The 15,000-nt window shown below is 36.2% G+C and overlaps 1 protein-coding gene across 1 annotated transcript in view; it reads left to right on the forward strand.

Annotated features, from left to right (window-relative positions):
* The window catches only part of LOC106867554 (tripartite motif-containing protein 2), a 104,482-nt gene continuing 89,482 nt past the window's right edge, over positions 1-15,000 (forward strand). The window contains exon 1 of the mRNA XM_014912460.3: positions 1-198. The gene's annotated coding sequence lies outside the window, so the exon portion shown is untranslated. The remainder of the gene's footprint in view (positions 199-15,000) is intronic.

Consider the following 15,000-nt stretch of genomic DNA (forward strand, 5'->3'; position numbering starts at 1 on the left):
AATTAATTGGACTAACTTAAAAAACAGCTCCATTCTCAATTCTTGGATACTAACAGTTGCAGCAGTTGTTTTATTATGCAGCTCTGTAGAAATGCACCGAAAATAGTGATTAAATCAGACTGGTGCTTGGCTTTATAAGTTCTGGATTTTTTAATGGATTCATATGGATTATCAATATTACAAAGATCTTCCATAAAGGTTAGTAAGTTTCAAGTACTAATTGGTCTGGATTAGACTTTTACTTTTCATCTGCTGAGGACCAATTCTGGTGACATTGGAATATTTGTAAGAATTTTATTGAAATATCATACCTTGTTATTGTTTAATTTATCAGCTTGAACTAGCCTCATTCTTTCCTTTCTTTGAAAAACATCTTAAAATGCTCTACTCTGATGATTGTACAAGTCTGGTGGTTTGATCTTCAAAATCCATTTCTGTACTTTAAGAAACTTCATACATAGTTTTTCATCTTTTAATAAAATTGATCATGTCAAAAGCAGAAATTCTTAACCAAAATAGTCAATTCTTAATATAGTTAGAACAACTATATTTAACTACATAGCTAAGCAATCTTTGAAACTCAACGAGTTTCCTTATTTTTAATGATTCTTACTGATGTCTTTTATGATTATTTACAATAGTGCTTTCATCATCAAATGTATGATACCATTCTTGAATATTACAAGAGAAAAGTTCTAATATTAGTTGGAAATAAATGTAAATATTTTCTCTTTATTCTCTTTATTCTCACAGAAAATACTTTATTTCCAATGTTATATTTGGTAAATTTGGTGAAAATATAAAATATGCTGAAAATGCTAATTCTTGATACAAACATTTGACTTTTGTATTGTTCTACAATGGTGCCAAAATCTAGGAATGTTCCAATAGTTCAACTTAGAATTGAACTTGGTAAACAGAATTCATTATGTTCTGTTTATGTGTATGTGGGTGTCTTTCTATGCATTTATAAATACATATATATATATGATATATATATATATATGCACACACATACATCATTATCATCATAATAGATATGTCTGTATGTATGTATGTATGTATGTATGTTCGTATGTATATATGTATGTATGTATGTGTGTATGTATGCATGTGTGTATGTATGTGTGGGTATGTGTAGTGTACACACATACTTATACACACACACACACACACACACACACACACACACATATATTAGTTTCAAATTTTGGCACAGCCTCAGAGTTGAGGTAAATCAATTACTTCGACCCCAGTACATGACTGGTACTTATTTTTTTTTTTGTCTACAGCAAAAGGATGAAAGGCAAAGCTGATCTCGGTGGAATTTGAACTCAGTATGCAAAGACAAACAAAATGCCGCTAGGCATTTTGCTCAGCGTGCTAACAGCTCAGCCAGTTGGCCACCTTACACACGCACACACACACACACACACACACACATTGCTACCAGGGTACATGTCACACAAACTGGAGGAGTGTCTTTTAACTCTGGTGCAAGCTGTGGTTTGAGGAGTTCATGATATATATATATAGGTGTATGAAAAGCACCTTGCCAAGTTAAGCCTACAGGCAAACAACAACGTTTCTCAAGCACACACACATGCATCTATATATATATATATATATATATATATATATATATATATATATATATATATATATACATATGTGTGTGTGTGTGTGTGTGTGTGTGTGTGTGTGTGTGTGTACAAATTGTCATTCCAGCACATGTTCTCTTTATTCTTCTGTCACAACTCTACGTCTTGTATTAAACATACCTTAATATACACCCGTTAGACATAGACATACACATATTCTCTGCATACATTCTAACGACCAGCCCACATATACTTACATACATACATACATATGTGTATGTGTGTGTGGGTGTGTGTGAGTGTACATATACATATATATATATGTGTATATGTATATGTATATATATATATATATATATATATATATATATATATATATATATATATATATATATATATATATATATATATATATATATATATATATATATATATATATATATATATATATATGTATGTATACATACATTCATATATATTTACATACATACAAAGAATGAGCTCAATCCACCAGGTTATAAAAGAGTATTCACCACTACATCACAGACATGAGTAAGTTAAGAGGATTAGAGGATTAGGGGCTGCCCAGACACTGCCGATATTTCAACTGTACAATTTACATACACTGTATATAAATACACACACACACACACATGTATGTATATACACACCCAAGTATTATTTATGTCTTTGTTTTATGTCAGTTAATGTATATTTGAAAGGACCAGATAAAAACTATGAGCTGTTGATGTCTAGTCTAATACTTAGCCCCTATTAGGGGTCTCAATGTACTTGCATCTCTGTATACCGAGGGGGAAAAAAATGACTGTTTGGATAAAGTTGTTGAACGCATCTACTCAATATTTCCCAGTTCATATCGCACTGAAGGGTATGTTTGCTGAGCTTCTGGGACATTGCAGTTTATTTGACATCACCTCAGTCCTCAGTTCAACAGTTCAACTCTCTGTTGAGCATGGGCACCACATACACTGGAAAAGCTAACTCTAATAGACTAATAATTGTATGTATGTATGTATGTATGTATGTTCATATTTATGTATGTATGTGTTCATATATATATATCTATCTCTCTCTCTATCTACCTATCTACCTATCTGCCTATCTATCTATCTATCTATCTATCTATCTATCTATCTATCTATCTATCTATCTATCTATCTATCTATACATATATATATATATACAAATATATATATATATATATATATATATATATATATATATATATATATATATATATATATACACACACACGTATATATATATATATATATATATACAAGACATCATAAAGAATAGTGGATAATTATACATATTCAAGATTTGTTTATTACAGTATTGTTTTCCTTAATAAAGTAATAAACTAACATGGTACCTGCTCAGATTCCAAATCCTTCTTCCTTTATGCTACACACACACATACATACACAAACATATGTATATACTTTGATGCATATATATATATATATATTATCTATATCCTCTATTTCTGAAGAAGAGCTTTGCTCAAAATGTTAAACCCTCTTTCCTTCCTTTCCTGAGCGTCTGATAATACAGTACTTGTACCATGTCCTCGCGTTATAGTTTTTTCTTGTTTGTTCTTCTTTGTTTGGATTCACTATATATGTATGCATGTATGTATGTATGTATGCACTGGCTCGGGAACGAAATTTGCTTAGGGGGTGCAAACCCAGGTCCAAATTTTTTTACAAACAAGGTCTTGTTTTTTTTTCTGTTATTTATTTTTGTGTTTTGTTCTTTGAAAAGGAACCTAACTTCAAGCTACTTTTTACACATCACTTTTTATTCACTGTTTTCTGAACCTGAGGAAAATAAGTAAGGGTGCAAATTTTGGTTCTGCACTCTTCAAAAATTCTAGGGGGTGCGCTTGCACCACCTGCACCCCCTGTTCCCGGGCCCATGTATGTATGTATGTATGTATGTATGTATGTATGTGTATATATATATATATATATATATATATATATATATATATATATATATATATATATATATATATATATATGTGTGTGTGTGTGTGTATATATAATGTATGTATGCATAAAATGTGATAGTTGGCATGGATAGAATAAATACAGCCAGTCCTTTGGGTAGTAGGAAAATGGAGAGATAGAATGACAGAGATTTGAAAAGATGAACTGATGGAGAGATGAATGGGAGGAGAGATAGAAAGAGATGGAGAGATAAAGAAAAGGAGAGATGGAGAGAGAAATGAGAGACATAGAGGAAGCAAGATAAAAAGATTACAATATGGAGAGGGAGAGATGGTGAAAATGAGAGATAGTATGGTTTGTTATGGGTGGCAATATGGAAAGAAATATTATGCAACAACATCAGTGATGCTGTGTACGTGAGGTAGGAAAGGGGGATGTTTCCGGATGGTGCCAAAATCATTGTCATCTTTTATTTACAGTTGATGAAGGCAATCTACTATAATCTATTTTCCAGTTGTTACATAATACGCACACACACACTCACACACTCAAATACAGTCATATATGCATACATACATACTTACATACTTATATATATATACATAGATGCATATGATATGTACATGCACACACATAACATATACATAACAAAAGGATGAAACATGTACTTACTCCACAGGGTTCATCATAATTAGACCCAGGGAGGTATTTTTTCATCAAAACCATCCAACAAATTCTCATGTAAATGAAGAATTATTTGGGTTTATCTATCTGTTTGTCTATCTGTCTGTCTATCTATCTATTTATTTGTCTGTCTGTCCATTTATTTATATATACACATACATATATATATACATACACATACATAAACGCAAACAAACAAATTTTATATAATTTTATATATATATATATGTGTGTGTGTCTGTGTGTGTGTATGTATATATGTATGCATGTATGTTGTGTATATATATATATATATATATATATATATATATATATATATATATATATATATATATATATATATATATGTATGTATATGTATGCATCTATGTGTAATATGTATATATTCTGTGTCTGTCAGTGAGTGCTGCCTACCAACCAAAGATAGCAAAATTTCTTTCTAGTAATCCCGTTTTTGCAATATAATGATATAATCTGGTTTTAATTTGTTTTCGAATCTAATCATAAACAATGAGAAACAAGGATTAATGTCAGGCTGAAGTCATATCACATTTAGAAATGCTTTAAAGTTTCTTGGTTTAGGTTTGAGGAATACTTATCCTAGGGTTGTAAGTTCAACACATGCCAGAATGGAACATGGATGTTAAATGATGATCATGATGTTATATACATACATACATACATACATACATACATACATACATAAACATATACATACACACATACACACACTCACATATAGGAGAAAATACTCCAGTGGGACATCCTGGGGCAGAAAGACTGGATTTAGTAGCAGGAGTGAATTCCAGAGAGATAGTCACAATATGGCTGATGAAAGGGGAAAAGACTAGCAACTAAAAAATACTTGTGTGTGGAGATGACATGAAAGGAGCAGAGGCTGTAATAGTAGTGTTAGAAAAGGCAGAGAGATGATACACAGCATGTCTGTAGAGCAAAAGCTTCAGTGTGTTTGAGTTTGTTGGTGAGTTTCTTTAGGTCAATGAGTTGAGTGCTCTTTTTATATATGTTTCTGTCTGTGTGTATCTGCATGCATCTATGAGGGGATACCCAAAAGAAACCGGAATTTTGCAATATTATTTTATTCACTTAGTTTTGGATGATTACACTTTTAATGCTTTCAAAGTATTCTCCATTTGAAGCAATGCATTGGTCCAGATATGTTTTCCGCTGTTCGAAGCAGTCCTGGAACTCTTGTGAAGTGATGCCTTTTAGCACCTCCGTTGTTTTTTTCCTTCACCTCTTCCACTTTTCCAAGTTCCGTAGCACCAGCTTTTGTCACCAGTGATGACATTTGAAAAAAGTCCGGATCAAGTTCTGACTGTTCTTTCAGTTCACGACACACATTCAGACGTGACTGCTTTGGATCATCCGTGAACAAGTGAGGCACAAATTTTACTGCAACTCTTTTCATTCACAATTCCTCACTCAAAATTCATTAGCATGAGCTCCAGGATACACCAGTCATATCAACAAGTTTGCCAATTGTTCGGTGATGGTTCTTCAAGATCAGTTCATGAATTTTCATGATATTTCCATTTGTTTGGGAGGTCAACGGTCACTCTGAACAAGGTTGGTCTTCAAGTGACAAGTGACCATTCCTAAAGCATTGAAACCACTCTTAAACTTGTGTTTTTGCTCATGGCATTGTCCTTGTAAGCTGTCTGAAGCATAACAAACTGTTTTGGCTGCTGTTTTCCCCAGCAGAAAACAAAATTTCACGAAAGCATGCTGTTCCTTTGTTTCAGCCATCGCAAAAATCACATCAGGGGAGAAGCACTGCAAAACAAAGATGCACCACATGGCAGTATAACTTGACAGAACACTGCCAGTCAGCAGACTGATGCCTGAGGGTTGCATCAAGTGGCTTCTAGTGGCAGAAGCCTGAACTACAAAGGGCTTGTTCCACAGAGAACGTTTCTGGTTACTTTTGGGTACCTCCTCATACATATATTCAGAGATGTACATGTCAATACATACATACCTACATACATACATACACACACAGACAAACACAGACAAACACAGACAAACACACACACACACATATATACATATACATATATATATATATATACATACACATATATATATATATTATATAATATATATATATATATATATATATGCATATATGTATGTTTTATGTAGCAATTATCTGTATGCACATGCTCCCAAATCTTCCCATTTATATCCATTTTATTGATGAGGAGTCATGTCTTTTAATGGTTTCATCAATAGCATGGCCATCTACAACATCTTCATTATCTATCCTCTCACCATTGTCATCAAAGCTGTTGCTGCTGCTGCCACCCCACCACCTCTGTCATCGTCACCACCACCACCACCACCACCACCAGTGCCATCTCATTCTCATCATCATCATTGTCATCGTCGTTATTATTGTCCTCACTGTCATCATCATCATTATCATTATCATGATGACAATGATGAAGACGATGCTGGTGATGATGATGTTGATGGTGGTTGTGATGGTGGTGATGATGATGATGATGATGATGGTATTGATGACGATGATCACCTTTGCTGCATCATTTTATTTCACCATGTTACTCATGGCCAGGATTTATAATACAGAATCTCCTCATTCCTGTTGGCCCCTTATTTTGGATGGAAACCTTAACCTATTTGACCCTTCCTCGATGATCTTCCCCTGTCACAACAACCCTCTGCTCTCTCTCTCTCTCTCTCTCTCTCTCTCTCTCTCTCTCTCCCTCTCTCTCTCTCTCAGCACGTGACATATCTTCACTGTATCTTCACCCAGCATCTATTTATCTACTTACGTCGCGTCGCACGTCCATAGCCGGCGATGTAGTCTTCTATTCTGCTTACATCAGCAAAATGTCTCCACTGTCCAACTACACCCTCCTCTCCCCCTTCTAACTTTCGCCAGAACTGTTGCCATAGTTACTAAACGTAGACTCACATAAAGAACGTTCTCATAATTTAAAGCTGTCTTTCTCCCCTTTTAACAGTGGAGAGGCTTTTCCTAATGAATTGCTAATGTTTTCTATACCCAGGTGGGTGGGTTGGGAGCTGGCAGCGTCGTTAGCACATTGGGCAAAATGCTTGGTGAAAATTCTTCAGACTCATTGCGTTGTAAGTTCAAAGGTCACCCAGGTTAACTTAAGGGCAGTGAACTGGCAGAACCGTTAGCACATCTGACAAAATACTAAGTCACATTTTATCTGTCTTTACATTCTGAGTTCAAATTCTACTGAGGGTGACTTTGACTTTCCTCCTTTAGAGGTCGATAAAATAAGTACCAGTTGACTACTGGGGTCGATGCAATTCACTTTACCCCTCCCCTGAAACTGCAGGCGTTGTGCCAAAATTTGAAACCAATATTTTCTACACCCACTTATAGTTTTAGTATTAGTATTATAGTTAGAATCATTGTTGTTGTTGTTGCTGGTAAGTCCTAACTTAGTCCATGATCCAGCAGACTTATGATCAAAGGTACCACATGGTGGAATTGAACCTGAAATCACATGGTTGGGAAGCAAGCATTTTAACCACACAGTCATGCCTGTGCCAAGTTGGTGATTACTTGTGCAATTTTTGGAAACAAGGAATTTTTGAAGGATACAGTGTCTCGACAGTTAACAATGGACATTGGTAGTTTATTCCATGTACTAACAATTCTGAGCATAAAAAAATATTTCTGAAAGTCATGGGTACTGTTCTGTTATTTGATTTTATAAGCCTTTCCACTAGTGGTGAAGGTATTGAATTAAAAAAGGTGACCAAAGTCAGTGGTGGTGGATAATCTTGTGATGGATAATCTTGTGGTGGATAATCTTGTGGTGGATAATCTTGTGGGTGTCTAGACAGTCACCTACCAGACATTGAAGCTTGAATGTGTTGATGTCCAGCAAAGGAATATGTCCAAGATATGGTATCATAACTGTCAAAGGGTATTCATCTGAATTAGTTAAGGTGATGGATGACTGATTCAGTTGAGTGATAGATAAAATGAGAGTAAAAGAGACAGATTTAATAGAGTGATGGTATAAAATACCTCAATGCCTTCAGGCATTTTATTTCATTCTTTTCCATCAGTGTTTTTCAATCATATTTTGCACATGGATCCCCTTCAATTCTTACATGACTCAGATAGATTCCCCTACTGCTATTCAATGCTTAAAAAGTCTTATTATATTTGCAGAATTAAATATTATTAGGGACTTAATGGCAAAAAAATGGTTTTAATATTTTGTGTATTGTAGAAATATAAACAATTTATTGAAAATAAATGTTAGCAACAAAATCTTACATGGACTGCTAAGGGCCATTTAGACCCCTGTTGGGATCCACTGATCTACATTCTGAGTTCAAATTCCATTGAAGTTAACTTTAGTTTTTAATCTGCCATGGTTTTTAAAATAAGGACCAAAGAATTACTGGTGTAACTCTTATTAGCTATACCCTCCCTCCTATCTCTGTGTCTCTTGTGACTGTGTTAGATCACAGATGGCTGGATTAGCTGGATTGGCTGTACTCTCTCTTTCTCCAAACCACTGATATTATACAAGAAAAAAAAAAAAAGAAGACAGGACTCGTACAACTTGGCACTAGTGTTGTCATAGTTGTTGTTGTTTTTGTTAGAATACAAAGAGTTAAAATAAATACCAGAAAGTATCTCATTTGTCGTTCCAATAATTTTATCAATCCACCATCTTTGACTAACATTTTATTTTATAGACTGAGAAAGAATGAAAGTAAATGCTGACCTTTGTGGTATTTAGGTAGAGAGCCAGAATAAATACCACAAAGCTCTCTGCCAAACAGACCAGTAACTTTCTAATTCGCTTCCTCAATATCTAAAATACAGAAATATCATATCTTTAAAAAGTCAAAAGCAACTGGCATATTATTCAAGGCTAAGAAATATCTTTCTTGTTTTACTTAATTGAAATATACTTTTGGTGCAGGTATGGCAGAGTGTCTGAGTGGGTGAGTGGCTGTGAGACTGAGTAGCTGAGTGTCTGTGTGACTGAGTGGTTGAGTAGCTGAGTGGCTGTGAGGTTGAGTGGCTGAGTGGCTGAGTGCCTAGTGGTTGAGCGGCTGTGTGGCTGAGTGGCTGTGTGGTTGAATGGCTGTGTGGCTGAGTACACATGTATGTATGTATGTATATATAGCCTGTAGTTATTTATATGACACACACAGTTCAAGGGAGCTGTAAGATAAACTTATCCCTGAAAATTTCATTACTAAGACGTTTGTCTGACTCAGAAGAGCTTCAGGTGAGATGAAGTGAGAGGATTAGCTAATGCTAATTACTCTCGTCTAATCCTCTTAATATAATTAATATCAATGTCTGACAGTCGAACCTTAAAATAAACAATGAATACCTTTTCAGGTGAAAAACACTTTTTACTTTTGCAATTTCCCACCATTTGTATGTTTGATCTTTTTGTTTGTTCACCATGCCTTTAACCCCCACCTCTCTTTCTTTCTCTTTCCCCTCTTACTTACCTCTGCCTCTCCCTCTCTTTACCACTATCATTCCCTCTTTTCTCTATCACCATCTCTTTTTTCCCTACCCCCACCTCTCCTCCTTTCACTCTAAGCTTCTATCCATCTCTCTTTATCTACCGCTCTCTCCTCTTCTTTATGTCTAGCCTTCTAGTCCTCTCTCTCTCTACCTCAATTTCTCCTTCATTCCTTTCTAACCTTGTATCCCTCCTCACCCACCACTGCCTCTCTCCTGCCTCTCCATCAGTGTCTCCCCTTCTTTAACTCTATCTCTCTACATCTTACTCTCTATTTCTGCTTCCCTCTCACCCTATCACAGTCCCTCTTCTCTCATTATCACTATGTGTGTGTGTGTGTGTGCATGTGTGCATGTATGTGTGTCTGTGCATGTGTGTGTATGCACATGTGCATGTATGTGCATGTGTATGTGCGTGTGTATGCACATGTATATCTTTGTGTCTGTGCTTGTGCCCCCGCACTGTTTGACAACCGGTGTTGGTGTGTTTACATCCCAGTAACTTTGCGGTTTGGCAAAAGAGACCAATAGAACAAGTACCAGGCTTAAAAAAAAAAAAAAAAAGCAGTGTGGTTGATTTGTTTGACTAAATTTCGTCAAGGTGTTACCCCAGCATGGCCACAGCCTAATGACTGAAACAAGTAAAAAATAAAAGATATATATACATATATATATATATATATATATGTTGTTGTATTTGGGGATGGTCATATTGCCAGTTTAGCCAATAAAAACACACGCACTGTATATTTGGTGTTAATTTGCTTCAGCTTTATATTACATTACATTACATTAATCATATTTCGGCCAGAATTCTTTCGTCACACTTCTGTGACCTCATCAGTGGTCCTTTGCTTTCTTCTTTCTTATGTGGGTCCCTCCTTGCTAAACTGGCTAAACTGGCAATATATGACCATCCCCAAATACAACAACATCGGTTTCAACACACGATTTCAGATCAAAAATCTAGCAAAACAAATATCTATATATATATATATACATAAGTGAATTGTTCACAGTGGCTAAATGCATTCTCAATGCCACCATTAATTTGAAAATTTAAAAAAACACTGTGAAGCTGGTCAGTGTAACCATAGTGTTGTGGCAATGAAGCTATTCCATGGCATTTAAAATAAAATCTGCTGTAAATTTATTTAATGTCATTGTGGATTTTTATCCATTCTTTTTAAAATGCCTTTTTACAAAAATCTCGAATTTTAAGAAACCATTTGCTATAACCTGTAACCTTTGTATCAGAATAATAATGAATGCTGGGAAGCCATTGTTATATCATGTCCATTTGAATTGGATTAAAGAGGAGGGCAATCAGCTGCCCAATGTATCCATGGGAAGCTTTAATTGGACTAAGATGGTTGACTTCAAAGGATTCTTTATTCTTCACTCCCCCAGGAAGTGAGCCTTTCTGAACATCTCTGGTTTGTACAGAGATGATGGTTTAGCAATCCCCTACAATATGAATAGCCTCACAACAAATAGATTTACAAAGGAATTTAGATAAGGATATTCAAAAAGTTTGGCTTAAATAGAATTATCTCTTCTGAGCTAATGATAGCAAATTTTCTAGATATTACACTGATCTGATTTAAGACAGTAAAGAACCACCTGTGTGTGAAGCCTATAAATATATACCCATAAAACTTCAAATACCCCTCACAGGCACATGTGTGTGTGTGCACACAGGCACATATGTGTGTGTGCGTGCATGTGTGTGAGCATGTATGTGTGTGCATGTATGTGTGTGCATGTGTATCCATGTGTGTGTGTGTATATGTGTGTGTGCATGCGTGTGTGTGCATGTGTGTGTGTGTGCATGTGTGTGTGTGTGTGTGTGTGTGGATGGGAATATAACTAATGCCCTAGCGGCAGAAATCCTGTCTAATGGTTGTATGACAAATGGTTCCAGTTTTCAAGGTAACAGGTTGTTTACCGAGAGACAGATGTCTTCAAAATTGATCCCCTTGCATGGTTACAGAGAAGATCCTTTACAGATTAATAAGGTCCTTGTTTTAAAGATAGCAGAGTGTTTTCTGAGGGATATTGGTCTGCTATATCAAGCCAACTGGACATCTTCGCATATATATGTTCTGAATGATTCAAGAAGATCCATTCTTATTGGGTCCTCATTAGAATATGTTTAAGGACAGGATGTCTGGACAGGATGTCTGGACAGGATGTCTGGACAGGATGTCTGGACAGGATGTCTGGTATAGGAACACATGATGACAGTGATGATGATGACAATGATGATGATGATGATGACAACGATGATGCTCACAATGATGATGATGATGACAATGACGATAATGACAATGATGATGATGATGACAACAACAGTGACATCGATGACAGCGATGATGATGATGATTACAGCAACGATGGTGACGACGATGACGATTATGATGACATTGATGACAAAAGACAATGATGACGACGACAACAATGATGATGATGACAATCATTATGATGATGGTGGTGGTGGGGTGATGGTTGTGGTGAAGGTGATGCTGAGAATGATTTTGATAATGATGATGATGATGTCACTATCATCATCATCACCACCTCCACTACTCTTGCCACTGCCACCGCTGCTGCCAATGGAGCAATGGTGCATTCAATGGCACTGTCTCAGATATCCCCACCCCTTTGTCTGAAGTGAGTCAGCATAGATGACCTCCCCTCCCCCCCCCCCCACACTCACAAACACAACAGCAATTTTTGGAGCAGTGCTTATGTGTGTGTGTGTGTGTGTGTGTGTGGGTGGGTGGGTTTTGTGGTGGTGGTGGAAGAGACGCCTATGGTAATATAAGAAGGACGATAGGGGGAGGGAGGGAGGTGGATGTAAATTAGGTTGGTTGCCATAGAGACATAAAGATGGTGAAGTGATGACCATTATCTCCCTAAACATGATGTTTGATCAATATTTGACATCTGGATGTTGTATAAGGAATTATCGACACTGCTGTAACACACACACACACACACACACACACACTATATATATATATATATATATATATATATATATTATATTAGGTGTGTGTATGTGTGTGTATGTATATATATATATATATACTCACACACACATATATCATTATCTGGATACACACACACACACACAAATATTATTATCTGTATGTATGCCTGTGTCTGTATAAACACACACATGCGTACATGCACACACACACACACACACACACACACACGCACATGCACGGATGCACACATATGGACACAGACACATACTGTTCCAGTACCAATAACGGTCTTAGATAATATCCAGATGTCAGTTATTGATCATTCATCATGTTTACAGACATAACGCCTCCCCACCCACCACACACGTACACACATCCACGCACGCAATCACACACACACACACACACATGCACAGGCACACAGACACATTGCACCCATGCTTAAGACCGGCGTATACACATTTTATATACGAAAGACAGACATTAATGCAGTGACATGTACTTTTATATATAGAGCAATTTTATCATATGAAAATGAAGATGAGAATGAAGATGATGATGGTTTGATTTCTACGTCCATCCCCTTTGGATTAGATGAGACTTCTTGAAGCTGTATTCTGTTCTTCAACTGGATATAGAATAGGGGATAATGAAAGACCTTACTTTGTTTCCAAGTAAGGCTCCTTTATTTCATGTCTTTTCATATTCAATGACTGTGCTTCCTTCCGTATGTCTTGTGTCTGCTGGTTAGAAACAACATTACTGCTGCTCAAGTGAGCTCAGTGCAAACACACGCAGAGTCGAACACAAGCAGCACATACCTGCACATATACATGTACACACACACACACACACACACACACACATACACATGCACACACACACATACACACACACATGCATATATGTACATATTTATCTGTGTATAAATATTAAATAGGCACGGGCATGGCTGTGTGGTAAGTAGCTTGCTTACCAACAACATGGTTCCAGGTTCAGTCCCACTGTGCAGCACCTAGGGCAAGTGTCTTCTACTATGCCCTTGGGCCGACCAAAGCCTTGTGGGTGGATTTGGTAGACAGAAACTGAAAGAAGCCCATCATATATATACATATATATATATACATATATATATATATACATACATACATTATTTATATAGATAGGGTGATAAATTGAATATTAATTCAATTTAAAACCAAGTGGCCTAGCATATAAAAAAATCTGAAAATTCAGAAAAAATTAATATTCAATTTATCACCCTATCTATATAAATAATAATACAATTTTATACATACATATACATATGTGTGTGTGTGCGTGTTTGTGTGTCTGTGTTTGTCTCCCCAACATCACTTGACAACCGATGCTGGTGTGTTTACGTACCTGTAACCTAGTGTTTTGGCAAAAGAGACTGATAGAATAAGTACTAGGCTTACAAAGAATAAGTCTTGGGGGCGATTTGCTCAACTAAGGACGGTGCTCCAGCATGGCTACAGTCAATGACTGAAACAAGTAAAAGAATAAAATAAAAGAATATATACATACAAAAAAAACATGCTATTATCTATAGCTTTATCTGCTTCAAGATTCATAGAGAGAGAGAAGGTATTTTTTTCTTTTTGCTTGTTGTTTGCTGCGTTTTTTTCTTTTTGCTTGTTGTTTGCTGCTTACCACACAACTGTTAAGAAATAGCACCGTCTCCTACTTTTTTTTGTTAGACGCTGGCAAACAAAATGTATCTCTCCTTCACCCTCCCTCTCACAAGCATACAATTTCTCTCTCTCTCCTTCAGGTGCAAACTTCGAAATTGGTAAAAGTTATGGTTGAAAATCGATTTTTACAGGTATACGCGGGTACCTCCGAGAGAGAAAGTTGACGAAAATGCACATAGGGTCATTCCGAATCTCCTCCTAAAATTGGAGCGACATGCGTGCTAATTTGTGGACATGCATAAACTACATTCACGTACACACACACACACACACACACGCACACACATCCTGCCTTATATATATTCGGATGAATTGCTTGAACAGAACCAAACAGGAACGACTCAACATGGCTATTCAAGAGAAAAGACTTATTGGCAGCATGAAGTTCTTCTGCTGCACAACAACGTCTGCCTTCATATTGCCAATATGACCAAGGAAGCCATTCAAACGCATGGCTGGCAAGTGCTGCCACACCCACCATACTCTCCTGATTTG

The sequence above is a fragment of the Octopus bimaculoides genome, chromosome 13 (genome assembly GCF_046866305.1).
Source record: "Octopus bimaculoides isolate indiv1 chromosome 13, ASM4686630v1, whole genome shotgun sequence".
Taxonomy (NCBI): Eukaryota; Metazoa; Mollusca; class Cephalopoda; order Octopoda; family Octopodidae; genus Octopus; species Octopus bimaculoides.